Genomic DNA, 15,906 nt, shown 5'->3' with positions numbered 1-15,906 from the left:
GGAAGGCCATGTTTAACCACCAAAACTAATGTTCAACTTTTATTATGATACACACTAATTACTAAATGATGTAGACAAGATAATAAAAATATTTTTAAAATTAAAAATAATAATTAATTTTAAATATGTACAACTTTTTCATCAAAAAATGTTCACTTGAATCTCTTTTTTATCCTTAAATTTAACTAAACAATAATATAAAAATAAAAATTCTAAATTTGTGATTACTCCTTTTATTATTTGATCAACTCAATTAATTAAATTATTTTAATTTTAAAATTAATTAATATTTATATAATTAAAATCAATTTTATAAGTTGAAATTATTTATAATGTGAGATACTTATATTATAAAAATAGTATATATAACATAAAAGTGTAAGGATATAAAATACATCAACTGCTATATAAATTAATTATTATACCATTATGATATTACAGTGTACATTCTTTTATTAATGATATGCGACGTAAACCTTAAAACATGTCACTATGATGAGAAGAAAACCAAAAACCGATCCAAACTAAGGTATTTAGACAGTTTATGGAATGCAAGTTTAAAATTCACAAAATGCAAACCGAACATAATTCTATTTTTTAATTCATATATAATTAATTTTAATTTTTATTATATAAAATTAAATATTTATATTTTAAAAGTGAAAAATAATTTAAAAGTTCTTAAAAATTATTTTTTTTTGAAATATTTATGAAGAAAATTTGAAATTTTGTCAAATAATATTAAAAACCATAGAACAAAGCTCATTTCATCAAAAAGTCTAAAAATTCAAAATATATATAGAAAAATCAATAACCAAACTGAATCGAACTAATTTATGACGACGATTCAAAAAGGTCCTAAAACCCAATTGAAATAAATTGATATCAATATCACGTATAACTAACTTTATGGTAGATTGTAGCATATACAATCAACATTATATAATTAAGGTAAATTAGTAATGATGTGTAACCCTATATAGTATATACAACTATGTTATTATAATGTATATTTTTATATTAATGATACTTAACTTTAAACAGAGATCTTAAACATGCAACTAACAATATGGTATATCATAATATATATATATACATATATGTAACCCTATATACAATTAACTATTGGATCGGTATCTTAAGTGTAGTATTTTCGTTTATGTACACTCATATTTTTTAAACAAATTAGTTTAATAAAATTATCTATAAATTACATTAATACACTTTGTATACTGTCTTCAATGGTCTTTGCACGCAAAGAAAAATGAAAGCAAATATTGGCTCACTGAGTATTACATGGTTGGATCGTAATACGAAAAGACATCTTGTATTAGTAGATAAACCTAAACATGTCTTTAATCTAATTGGAGATGGGTAAATCGGTTGAAAGACTAATATGTTGTCTATTAAGTCCATTTAGGGAGATGCTTTGTCTTGAACATCGGAACAGATGACTCTTAAAAGATAGAGACATATATGTGATTGACTAGATTGATAATACATCAGGCAAGACCCATGTAACAACCCGTTTTTCAGTAGTTTTGGAGCTACAAATCCGATGAGTGAATTCGTAAATATTATTATTTAATATTTACGAGTCAAATACAATATTATAATAAATTTTGATTTGATAAATTATGTTATTTGTATGAGTAATTAGGTTCAAGTGGTAAATCCATAAAGTCAAGTGGTTTTAGAAAATGAGGTATAATGAGTAATTAGGTTTAAGTGGTAAATCTTTAAAGTTAAGCGATTTTAGAAAATGAGGTATCGAGACCTCGTTTTTATAACCGAGCCCGTAAATATTTCTATTAAATATTTACGGAAGGTTATCAGGTGATATTAATATTTAGTTATGAAATTTTAATGTTTAAATAGTTAATTAAGTAAAAGGACTAAATTGAAAAAGGTACAAAAGTTAAAATCTAATAGTTAAAGGGGTTAAATTGTTAAATTACTAAAGTTGTAAGCTTTTATGTGGCTATTATTCCATAATTTCATGTTAGGTACTGTTGGTACCTTAATTTAATTTATATGTTAAAATAAATAAAAGTAAAGTAAAGTGATATATTAAGAAGCAAAAAGGTAAAATCTTTTTTTTTTTTTTGTTTATGTTCATCTTCTTGGTGCCCAAAAACCACTATTTTTTAGGGTGTGAGGTTCGGCCAAGGTCTCTTTTGTGCATGGTTATATTTTTTAGATCAAGAAATGACTCAAACGAACACTAATCGCGAGAAAACCGAAACGATGGATTAGTCGTTGGATCACGTTAGGGCATCATTTTGATACAGGTAAATTCATATAGAGTTAAATTATTTTATTATTTTTATATGATGTTTTAAATGAGTTACTATAAATAATTATGTAAATTAAAATCTTGATTTGTAAGGTTAGTTTATTTAAAGCTTGTAATTGAGAAATGTGTAAATCGTGATAATATACGGAAATGTTATAATGTAATGGAAGTAAAGGATTTAAGACGTAAAAGTCCCATTTGAACCTTAAGAATTTTAGGATACAAATGACATGTCATTAGGGTTTATATGGTTTTGGGCGCTAGTCTTGAATATCCTACCGATGGCTAATATCTTGCATTTGTTGCTGATTCTCCACAGCTCGTGTGAGCAACATCGTGTAGCTAACATTCCGACCCACAGTTCGTGTGAGCAAGCCCATTTACAGCTCGTGTGAAAACTATTGAAAAGGAAAGATTATGATTACATGAAAAGACATACTATATGCGAACACTCCTGAGTATCTGATGAAATTCTAGATGGTTCAATGGGTAAGTAAAGGCTAATGAAAAGATATGTATAAAAACTTAATATACTAATATTCATATGAAATGGAAAGATGGATATGCACATATGCAATGAAAAGAATGAGAATTTATCATGTGACGGATGAAATAAGCATGAAATTTATTTCTTAATATATTTTATGTTTACTTATAATCTACCAACTATGTGGACTCAAATATGTAGAATGTGAAATGGACATATATATGTGTGATGGATGATATATAAAACCTAAATGCTTATTAGGTATATGTCATGATTTACTATGCTATATTATGTATGATATATGAAATTTGAGGTGTGAAAGGTAATGGAAATGAAAGTACATAGCATATGATGAAAGTGATTGATGATTTAAAAAGCTTGAGATGTTATATGCCTTATTTGGTTAAATTTATATGTGCATTGCTTCACCTACTAATCTTGTGAGGTGTTGTGTATAGGAAAAGGAAATTTGGACTATGGCTAAATTGAATAATTTATAGTTGTTTAATTATTGCACTTGGTAAGTTTAAGTTCCGTTATATGAACTTACTAAGCATTAGTTGCTTACCTAGTTGATTTCTTTGTTTCTATAACACCCCTAAACCCTTATCCGTCGCCAGAATAAGGTTACGAAATATTACCAGTCATTTCAATTCAAATATAAACATTATGCAATTAAATAACATACATTTCATAAATTAATCAATCTAATGACCTAACCTATTTATTTATATAAATACTTTAACCATAATATCCAAATTAATTCAAAAACCACCATTTGAACCAAATATAAGATTATATAATTTCAACCAAAATATACCATTTAATAACTATAACCCAAAACATATTTATATAAGTACTAATATTAACTTATACTTCATTTACAAACATTATCTAAAATGACAAGTATAACATCCTAGGTACATGCCATTTACCAAAAAGAAATGTACATCACCACTTTGAGTTCGGGATCGACTTTGGATGCTGATTCAATGATTTGACTTTACCTAACCTGCGCATGGAAACAAACCATACGCTGAGTATAAATTCAGTGGTATTTCTATAATCCAAATACGTATTAAGCAAAAATTGATATTGTTTATACATATATTCACACAAACATAATCATTCAAACAACTAATCAGTTTCTTATACATATCATTCATAACACTTTCAATTATCATCTCTTCTATATCAATCTCATAATTGCTATTCAATAACTTTTCTTAATAAGATACTCAATTCAATTTCAATATCAATATCCTTTTCATGAATCCATGATTCATGCAATTTCATACATTTCAATTGCATATTTCATTTTATTGTTCATTCCAATCCATATTCAATATCATTCAATACCATTCAATAATAATCAATTGTTCAATACAGTTGGACACCCCTATTAACATGACTCGGACTCAAACGGATATGTGGATCCAACCAAAACACATCAGTACGGCACTCAGTGCCTCATCGGCCATGCTAAAGTGAATTGGTACCTAGTACCTCATCGGATTTAATCCGAAGCAATCATACAACACATAGTGTCTCATCGGAATTATCCGAAGCAATATTACGACACATATAGTGCCTCATCGACTTGAGGTCGAAGTATCCTTGAACACTTCCAATCCTATGGCATGCCAACTATATCTGACTCAGCTTGATACAGTTAATAGGGTATTCAATTCATTTCTCACTTCACAGTAATTATACATTTCAATATCAATTTCACAATAGTCACAAATCATTGTAATCTCAATTCAATATCAATATAATAACAAATAATACTCAATTCAATTCCATTTTATTCAATTCAACACCACAATTATCCAATATTCAAATATCATATTAATCACCTTAATATCTTTTCATACAGATATAATCAAAATTCAACAATTAATAATTAAATTCAAATTATAGAAATACAAACCGTATTTTTTCAAGTCACTTGTTGTTGACTTTCTCTTTTCTCTTTTCAGCCGATGTCTCTGGTCAACGTTAGCTATGGAAATTTAAAACAATTAAAATTTATCAATACAACAAAATTCACATCAATTATTTCAATTTCTATTCAACTTTTGAATAAATTCTAATTTAATAATTTAATTTTCTTTACAATTTATTCTCTATTTTTCATTCAACTATCACTTAAAACCAATTTCAACTCTCTAATTTCACCATAAATCCCTAATTTAGAATTTTCTTTCAATTTTGTCCCTACTACATAAAACTTATGATTTGTTTTACAATTCAATCCTTTTCTCAATTCTAACTTGAAATTCTATCAATTTAACCCCTAATTCTTCAATTATTTCAACATGAACAATATCTAAAAATCAACTAACTTTCAAAATTTCAACATAAATCAAGTAGTATTTTGTTATAAGATTCCAAAAACATCAAAATTACAAGAAAATGGACTAAATTGACTTACCAATCAAGCTTTAAACCTTGAAATCCCTATTTCCCCTTTCTTTCTTTCTTTTCTTTCTTCTCCCCTGTTTTTCGCTTGGCTATTTTGTTTCTTTTCTAACTTTGTTTCTTTATTTCTTTATTTAATTTATGTTTTATTATATTATATTAGATTAACTTAATAATTATTTCTTAATTTATAAGTAAATACATGTATTTATTGCAAATGTATGTATATTATTTAATACACATGTATTTTATTTTTACCACACACTTGGCACCTATTGCTTAATTGCTAATTTAGTCCCTCATCTTTTTTTTATGCTATAATTAAACTTTCACACTTTATTCAATTTAATCCTGACACTAAATTAACCATAATTCAAGCTAATTCGCCTAGCCAAAACTTAATTAACCTCACAATTAACTTTGTAAATATTTTTAATAAATATTTACGAACCCCTTTTACGATAATAATGACCCGAAAATGCACTTTTCCAATAAACCATAAATTTCGGGTCGTTACATTTCTCCCCCCTTAATAAATTTCTTCCTCGAAATTTACTTGAAAAGAGGTGGGGGCACTGAGATATGATAGTTTCTTCTTATTCTCAAGTCGATTCTTCAACACTATAACTTCGCCATAACACTTTCATTAATAGAACCCATTTATTACGTAACTCTTTTACTTCTTGAGCTAATATCTTAACCGGTTCTTCTTCATACGATAAATCAGGTTGAATTTTTATATCCTCTGTCGAAACAACATGAGAAGGATCCGATCTATATCTTCTAAGCATAGAAACATGAAAAACATCATGAATCTTTTGTAGTTATGGAGGCAAAGCCAAATGGTAGGCAACTGGCCCAACTCTTTCTATAATCTCATACGGCCCAATACAACAAGGACTCAATTTTCCCTTTCGACCAAATCTCAATATTTTCTTCTAAGGCGAAACTTTAAGAAATACTTTATCTCCAACTGAGTATTCAATATCCCGTCATTTTAAGTCTGCATATGATTTCTATCTGTCGAAAGCCGCATTAAGTCTATCTCGAATCTTCTTGACAGTGTCTTCAGTTTTCTAAATCAACTCCGGCCCAATCATTTTTCTTTTACTCAATTCCATCCAACATGTAGGTGATCTACATCTCCGACTATATAAAACTTCATACGGAGCCATCTGAATACTCGATTAGAAACTATTATTATACACAAATTCAACTAATGGTAAGTAACGTTCCCAACCTGATTCAAAGTCAATGACACAAACTCGAAGCATATCTTCTAAAACCTGAATAACCCATTCAGATTGCCCGTCAGTTTATGGATGAAAAGCTGTACTAAAGCTGAGTCGAGTACCAAGAGATTCATGCAACTGTCTCCAAAATCTCGATGTGAACCGTGGATCCCGATCAAAGATTATCGATACAGGAATACCATGCAATCTCACAATTTCCCGAATGTAAACTTCAGCAAGTTTCTGAAGTGACTAATCAGTCCTGACTGCTATAAAATGAGTTGATTTTGTAAGCCGATCAACAATCACCCAAATAACATTTTTCTTACCTGCTGACAGTGGCAATCCATTAAAAAATCCATCGTAATACAATCCCATTTCCACTCAGGAATGTTAATAGGCTGAAGTAGTCCGGTAGGAACCTGATGCTCTGCTTTTACTCTCTGGCAAGCCAAACATTTAGCTACATATTCAACTATATCCCTTTTCATACCTGGCCACCACTAAGATTCCCGTAAATTACGGTATATTTTAGTTCCTTCCAGATGTATTGCAGAAGGACTATCATGTGCTTATCGAAGTATCAACTCTTTCAATTCTGAAACGGCTGGAATACAAATCCAGTTACGAAATCTCAAGCAATTATGATCATCAAAACTGAAATTCTCTACCATGCTGTTATGATCCATTTCTCATTTCTTCATTAACTTGCCATCTTTTAACTGTGCTGATCTGATTTGATCAAACATTACTGGTTTAACTCTCAATTCAGCCAATAAACTTCCATCATCACTGATATTGGGTTGTGCAAACATTGTTTGTAATTCAATTGCTGCTTTTCTACTTAATGCATCAGCTACAACATTTGCTTTTTTCGGATGATAATCAATAACACAATAATCCTTTAGAAGCTCTATCCATCAATGTTGTCCCAAATTTAACTTCTTTTGAGATAAAAGATACTTGAGACTTTTATGGTCAGTATAAATATAGCATTTCTCACCATACAAATAATGTCTCCAAATTTTCAGTGCAAAATTCATAGCAGCTAATTCTAGGTTGTGTGTCGGATAATTACGTTCATGTGGTTTCAACTGCCAAGATGCATAAGCTATTACTTTTTCATCTTGCATCAAAACACATCTGACATCATTTAAAGAGGCATCACTATATACAATAAAATCTTTTCCCAGTTCTGGTAAAGTTAAAACTAACGCTTCAGTCAACATTTCCTTTAGCCTTTCAAAACTTTCTTGACACTAATTATTCCAGACAAATGGCATATTCTTTTGCAACAGTTTCATCGTTGGTAAAGCTATCTTCGAAAATTCATTTACAAATCTTCGATAATAACCAGCTAATCCCAGAAAACTATGTACCTTAGATACATTTCTCGGTGTTTTTCGCTAAGCAATAGCTTCAGTCTTCTTTGGATCAACTCTGATTCTATTTGCTGATATTATATGTCCCAGAAATACAACTTCTGATAACCAAAATTCACATTTGTTAAGCTTTCCATACAATCATTTTTTTCTTGTAGCATTTGCAAAACAATTCGGAGATGCTGTTCATGTTTGATTTCAGATTTTGAATAAACCAAGATATCATCAATGAAAACCACCAAAAATTGATCCAGGTATAGTTGAAAAATATAATTCATAAGATCCATAAAAGTAGCTTGGGCATTAGTCAATTCGAAAGGCATTACTAAAAATTCATAATGTCCATATCGTGTTTGAAATGCTGTCTTTGGTACATCATTTTCTTTTACCTTTAGTTGGTTATAGCCCGATCTTAGATTAATCTTTGAAAACACAGAAGCTCCTTTCAACTGATCAAATAGATCATCAATACGAGGTAACGGATATCTATTATTAATTGTCACATTATTTAGTTGCCGATAATCAATACACAGCCGCATTGAACCATCTTTCTTTTTAACAAACAATACTGGGGCTTTTCAAGGTGAAGTAATCGGACGAATAAATCCTCGATCCAACAAGTCTTGCAATTGCACTTTCAATTATTTTAACTCCGAAGACGACATATGGTATGGAGGTATTGATATCGGAGCTGTACCAGGGTACACTTCAATTCCAAATTCAGCCTCTCTATCAGGTGGTAATCCTAGTAATTCTTCAGGAAATACATCAGGAAATTCACAAACAGTCTGGATTTTATTGCGCTAACTTTCAACAGAGTCTGAATTAATAACATATACCAGAAAAGCTCTACAACCCTGATGAAGAAGTTTATCTGCCTGAATTGCTGAAATAATACGAGCTGACCCGCTGGTTCGAATACCATTAACTTCAATCTTATCTCCATTTTCACTCTAAACAGTAAACTTCTTTTTACAACAATCTAAAATCACCACGTGTTCAGATAGCCAATCCATTCCCAGAATTATATCAAAATCACCTAATGACATTATTAACAAGTCCCAGAATTATATTAAAAGTTACAACAATCTAAAATCACCAGTTTTGTATTAACATATGAATGTGAAAATCCCGAATTAATTAAAACATAAATAGGTTCTGAATGCAATAAAAATATATCTGTCACCACATCATGAGCATCCCCTCTTCATGAGTCCTTACAACTTATGCTCGAGCTGGTGTTCTAGCTTCTGATTACTGAGTGACAAAATCACTTCCACTTCTAGCTCCTCCTCGGATAACTGAACCACTTTGACCAGATCCTCAGCTTCTAGAAGTAGATTCAGATCTCTGGATGTAACTGGTGCATTATTTCTATTTTTTCGGCAATCTTTTACCAAATGCTCGGCAGACCCACAACGAAAGCAACCTCGTGTCAGTCTCCAATATTCACCTCGATGTTTATTCCCGCAATGTTCACATTCGAAAATTTCAGTATTATGTGATGGACTTTGTACACTACCGAAGCAATAATACGACACGTAGTTTCTTATTGGAAACACATATAGTGCCTCATCAACTCGAGGTCGAAGTATCCCTAAGCACTTCTAATCCTATGGCATCCCAACTATATCCGACTCAGCTCGATACAGTTAATAGGGTATTCAATTCATTTCTCAATTCACAGTAATTATACATTTCAATATCAATTTCACAATAGTCACAAATCATCATAATCTCAAGTCAATATCAATATAATAACAAATAATACTCAATTCAATTCTATTTTATTCAATTCAACACCACAATTATCCAATATTCAAATATCATATTAATCAAAAATTCACATACATTCAATTCAATATTAAAACACTAATACTTACTTTAATATCGTTTCATACACATATAATAAAAATTCAATAATTAAAAATTAAATTCGGACTATAGAAATACAAACCGTATTTTTCCGAGTCACTCGTCGTTGACTTTCTCTTTCCCCTTTTTAGCCGATGTCTCCGGTTCAATGTTAGCTATGGAAATTTAAAACAATTAAAATTTATCAATACAATACAATTCACATCAATTATTTCAATTTCTATTCAATTTTTGAATAAATTCTAATTTAATCCCTAACCAAAACTAATTTAATTTTCTTTACAATTTATTCTCTATTTTTCATTCAACTATCACTTAAAACCAATTTCAACTCTCTAATTTCACCATAAATCCCTAATTTAGAATTTTCTTTCAATTTTGTCCCTACTACATAAAACTTATGATTTGTTTTACAATTCAATCCTTTTCTCAATTCTAACTTGAAATTCTATCAATTTAACCCCTAATTCTTCAATTATTTCAACATGAACAATATCTAAAAATCAACTAACTTTCAAAATTTCAACATAAATCAAGTAGTATTTTGTTATAGGATTCAAAAAACATCAAAATTACAAGAAAATGGACTAAATTGACTTACCAATCAAGCTTTAAACCTTGAAATCCCTATTTCCCCTTTCTTTCTTTCTTTTCTTTCTTCTCCCCTGTTTTTCGCTTGGCTATTTTGTTTCTTTTCTAACTTTGTTTCTTTATTTCTTTATTTAATTTATGTTTTATTATATTATATTATATTAACTTAATAATTATTTCTTAAATTATAAGTAAATACATGTATTTATTACAAATGTATGTATATTATTTAATATACATGTATTTTATTTTTACCACACACTTGGCACCTATTGCTTAATTGCTAATTTAGTCTCTCATCTTTTCTTTATTCTACAATTAAACTTTCACACTTTATTCAATTTAATCCTGACACTAAATTAACCATAATTCAAGCTAATTCGCCTAGCCAAAACTTAATTAACCTCACAATTAACTTTGTAAATATTTTTAATAAATATTTACGAACCCCTTTTACGAGAATAATGACCCGAAAATGCACTTTTCCAATAAACCATAAATTTCGGTTCGTTACAATTTCTGTATGTCATTGGAAAAGTCGATCGGTTGGAATCTTCGTCGGAGCACAATCACAGTATCTATTGACTATTTTGGTAGCTTTTGATTAAGTTGGACTAATGGTTATAAATGACATGTATAAGGTTGTATGCTAGTTTGTTATGTTTCGAGCCTATGCCTAACATACTTGCGTATATATATGTGTTTTATAATAAGTTGGTATATGCTTATGTTAATAGGTGAGTTTGGTCTCTTATGAGTGTCTTGTGAAGGAATGTGACTAAATGGTATAATTTAAGAATGAAGTAACTAGTGAGTATGTGATGTGTGTTTGGCATGCATAAGGCTTGAATACATATGCTAGTTTACTACTTGGTAAGTTGATATATTTTGGTTGGTGCCAAACTTGTGTATGCGTTTATTTTTAGCCTTGTAAAATGCTTCAGTTAATATGTGTATTTAGTCATTTGAAGGTCAGGTAAATAGAGGACATATTTATAGCATTGAAGCATGTCAATTGTGTGTTTGTATGGTATATGTTCAAGGTATGAAAATGGCTTGAAATGTGTTGAATCAATGTTTGAGTTGTGGTGCTTATGAATGACACATTGGTTAGAATAATTAGGATGATTGAATAACATGTTTTGTAGGTGTTTAAGGCGTGTTTTTTGTCACATGTATGTGTGGGAAGAAGCTATCTTGGAATGCAATCATAGGCATTGAGTTGTCTTGTTTTAGGGGTTAATTTTGAAGCATATGGCCTAGGACACGGACTGTCACACGGCCATGTAACACATACGGTCACCATACACGGCCATGTGTTATTTTATTTTCAAGTGCAGGTTTCACACGGCCTCACGCACAGCCTGTGACACAGCCGTGTGAAACCTGCACCTGAAAATAAATAACACATGACCATATATGGTGACAGTGTGTGGTACACAACCGTGTGAACTAAGTTAGTGAGTTACACGATTTGGCACATGGGCTGAAACACAACCATGTATCCCATAGTTCGAATGTCCACATGGCCGGATAACCCCTGTTTCCCAATTTTTCATATTTTCCCAAAAGTTTCTAATTTGTTCCAAATTAGTCCCTGATTATTCCCTAAACTATTTTTAGGGTCTCTTAGGCTAGATTTAAGGCCGTAAAAGTATTTTTTTCTATAAATAAATTATGTTATCTAATGTTAATATATAATTGTATGTTAGTTTATATTTCGATAATAAATGTTTTGAATTGTACAGTAATGCTCTATAACCCTAATGCGGCAACGGAGACGAGTTAGGGGTGTTACAACCCAAGTAGAAATAGATCCTGAATTCATATATGGATTTATTCACTTGTGATGTTCATAGTGCGACATACCTTAATCTTAAGCGAATGATGAATATGTATGCGTGACTCGTGTACTTTGAAGTAAGCAAAAGCTTGAGTTCAAATAGGTAAGGAACCAAAAGTTGGTGCATTAGGTATACGACTTCTGCAATATGTAGCATCATTCACAATAGTTTAATTCATAACCTAAGACATGGATAAATGATATCCTCTCATTGGCATTACGTGATAGATGAAAAGTAAATGTGGTCACGGGTCTATTGTTTTTATGATACATGACTTAATTATTACTTGATAGTAATTGACTTTTCATAAATAAAGATGTAATAGTTACCATGAGATAAAATATGATCATATTGGAAAACGGATTTATCCCAAAGATATTAAGGATATCCTATAAGGGTAACACACTTATGACAAGATAATTGGACGAGCAATGATTGTGTAGCTTTCATAATGGTATGTAATTGAGGAGAGCTTAGTCACTATACTATAGTGGAACGACTTTGTGACTAAATGGGTTTATAATTAATAGGTGAAAAGTTAGAACTTAATTATAAATCATTTGAACTTTAATTAGAACTTAATTATAAATCATTTGAACTTTAATTACATATGTCTAATTGATCTCTCCTCTAGCTCATTGAAACAAAAATGAATTGTATATATAATCAAATGAATGTAAATTGATAAAATGATAAAGTTAGAGTTACATTTGGAAATAAATGTGGTTTCTCACTAGGTATATAAATGACCGAGAATTAATTAAGTTTTACAAATTAATTAAATAATTTTTATTTAAATTAATTAAATTAATTAAGTATATAAATTGTTATTTAATTAAATAATTGAAGTTCGAAAATAGAATTAAATTAATTAGCTATTGTAAATTCCGTTGAATGTAGAAATTAAATATATTTTCTTATAGATTCTTTTATGGTAAATTGAATGGAAAATGTAGTTTCTTATAGATTCTTTTAGAATTGAGTTTAAAAATTATTTAATTAGAAAATTAATTTAATAAATAATATTTACTTTGGAAAATAAAAAACATGTATTGGGTTAAATTAAATTTTAAAGTGTTGGATTAAAAGTTTAGAAACACATAAATTGGACTTGGTACAGGAGAGGCACAAAACCCCTAAGTGTGTGGGGCGACAACCCTACTATTATTAACTAGAGTTAGTCGCCATTCTCTCCTAATTCAACTAGGGATTGGTTTTTGTAACGCCCCTTACCCGTATCCGTCGCCGGAACAGGGTATGAGGTATTAACAAATCATAGTACATACTATTTAATAAAACCGAGACAAAAATATGGCGTGCAATTAGATCATGAATCATTATAACATATGCCTTTAACAATACTAGCCAATTTCAAAGGCTTCGTACAAAATAATCGGTTAGATACTATAATTAATATTTTAAACCTAGACAATTATGACACGTAACAAAATAACTAAGTCTACTATACATGCCATAATTCAAAATGTTCAGTTCAAATACCCAAAAGTATTGATAGTGTAGGCAGATCTTCAACGATCCTTGACTCCTGTGCAAGCTGGACGACATTATAAGACAAAAGAGAGAAAAGAAAGTAAGCTTATAGCTTAGTAAGCAAGTATATAAATAATGAATAAAGAATTTAATATGTTTACACAATAACCCAAGTGTATCTACTTTTTAATTTTATTATTTACTCCACTTTGGTCAAGCTATCTCTCCTGTGTCATATTCACTAAATAAATCATAACTCGAGTTACAAAACTCGAAATTCAAATCCGTAAAATTTTCCTGAACTAGACTCATATTACTTCTTACTAAAATTTTTCTAGAATTTTTGGTCTATCCAATTAGTACAGTTTATTAGTTAAAGTTTCCCCTGTTATATAGCTCGACTGATCTGACCTCTGTCCACTACAAATTGAATTTCTCCCAGTACACAATTCAAATATCCATGAAATCTGTTTCATTTAAAACTATACTCAATAAGGAATCTAGAAATATAAACTATATTTCTTAATTTGTTTTGTACAATTTTTACTGATTTTTCAAAGTTAGAATAGGGGATCACATAGTCATTCTGAGCGAGTCACACACAAATATAAATATCTCAAAATATAGAATTCCTTTACTTGCTCTGTTTCTTTTACATGGGAATAGACTCATTAAGCTTTAATTTCATATCTCATTCAGCCTCTAATTAAATTCCTACTATTTTTGGTGATTTTTCAAATTCACGTCACTGTGATTGTCCAAAACAGTATTATTGCTAATTCACTCTTTCACTCTTTCACACTTTCTTTGTATTAACCACATTTTAACATGCATATCACAATTCATTTTCACCAGATTTCATACATCACAAGTATAGGTCCATGATTACAATGTCACCTTAAAACCATCCCGTTGAACAATTCGGATCAATCATCGATACTTGATGGTTTCAGCACACAGCCCCACCATCATATTTCATATAATTCGGCTCTCTTGTACACATGGTGAACACTTAGTACCACTCATGTGACCTAGCCAATTTATCTCATAGCTCTCTTGTCTACATGGTGTCCTTCACTTGGAATCACACATGCGATCTAGCTACATTTATCTCTCCCGTAGCTCTCTTGTCTACATGGGATACATCCCGTATCACACATGTGACCTAGCTACTACATAGTATCTCGTATCTCTCTTGTACACATGATGTGCACTCAGCACCATACATGTGACCTAGCTACGCTTCATCTATATTATTCAATCTTTCCGAATGTTCAACCGGGATTTTTCTCTCTATTACTTATTTTCATTCTTCCAATAGTCGATTTATGCTTCAAAATCAGCTAAAATATATATAATAGGCTGAAATATAAAAATGTAAATGAAGTTAATGTATTATTTACATACAAACTTACCTCGGTGCAAAATATGAAAATTTTGCAATTTAGTCCAAAACCTTTTCCTTCCCCCTTTTGAGGTCGATTCCACGCCTTTCTTGATCTATAACAACACATTTAGCTTATTTAATACTCATACTATTTATTTCAATCCAAAAATCACATTATGGAAAAATTACATTTTTGCCCCCTAACTTTTACAAAATTATGATTTTTCCCCTAGGCTCGGAAATTTAATTTCAGCCCTTATTCTTATGTTTTATGACATGCTGATCATTTTCTCTTCTATGACAACATCAAATTCTCACTCTAACATGCACTTATGAGCGTGAGGTATTTTTACCAATTATACTGTTTTGCTCGTTTTCGCTAAAATCGCTTAGAAAAGATCGTTCTCCTAACCTCAAACATTCATATTCTACCATCAAACATCAAAATACATGCATATCATTCATGGGTAAATTTTAAACATAAACCCTAACTCGAAATAATGGTAGAAATAGGTAAACCGAAGCTACGAGGATTTCAAAATGTAAAGAACATTAAAAGCGGGCTTGAATGCACTTACTATTGAGCTTGAAAGCTTGAAACAAACCCTAGCTATGGAGAACATGCAAGTTTCGCCAAGCTAAATGAAGATGAACACATTTTTGTGTTATTTTTCCCATTTTATTTCATTTATTATGCAAATGACCAAAATGCCCTTACTACTAAACTTTCTAAAAATTCCATCCATGTCCAAATTTTTGTCCATATAAAGTATAATGGTCTAATTTCCATTTAAGGAACTCTACTTAAAACCCCCATTTCAATCAAGTACTTTATGAACATGAACACACATATTTTTCACCTATTTCAATTTAGTCCTATACGTCAAATTAAACACC

Source organism: Gossypium arboreum, chromosome 7 (assembly GCF_025698485.1).
Source record: "Gossypium arboreum isolate Shixiya-1 chromosome 7, ASM2569848v2, whole genome shotgun sequence".
Lineage (NCBI taxonomy): Eukaryota > Viridiplantae > Streptophyta > Magnoliopsida > Malvales > Malvaceae > Gossypium > Gossypium arboreum.
Note: the sequence above shows the minus strand (reverse complement) of the source record.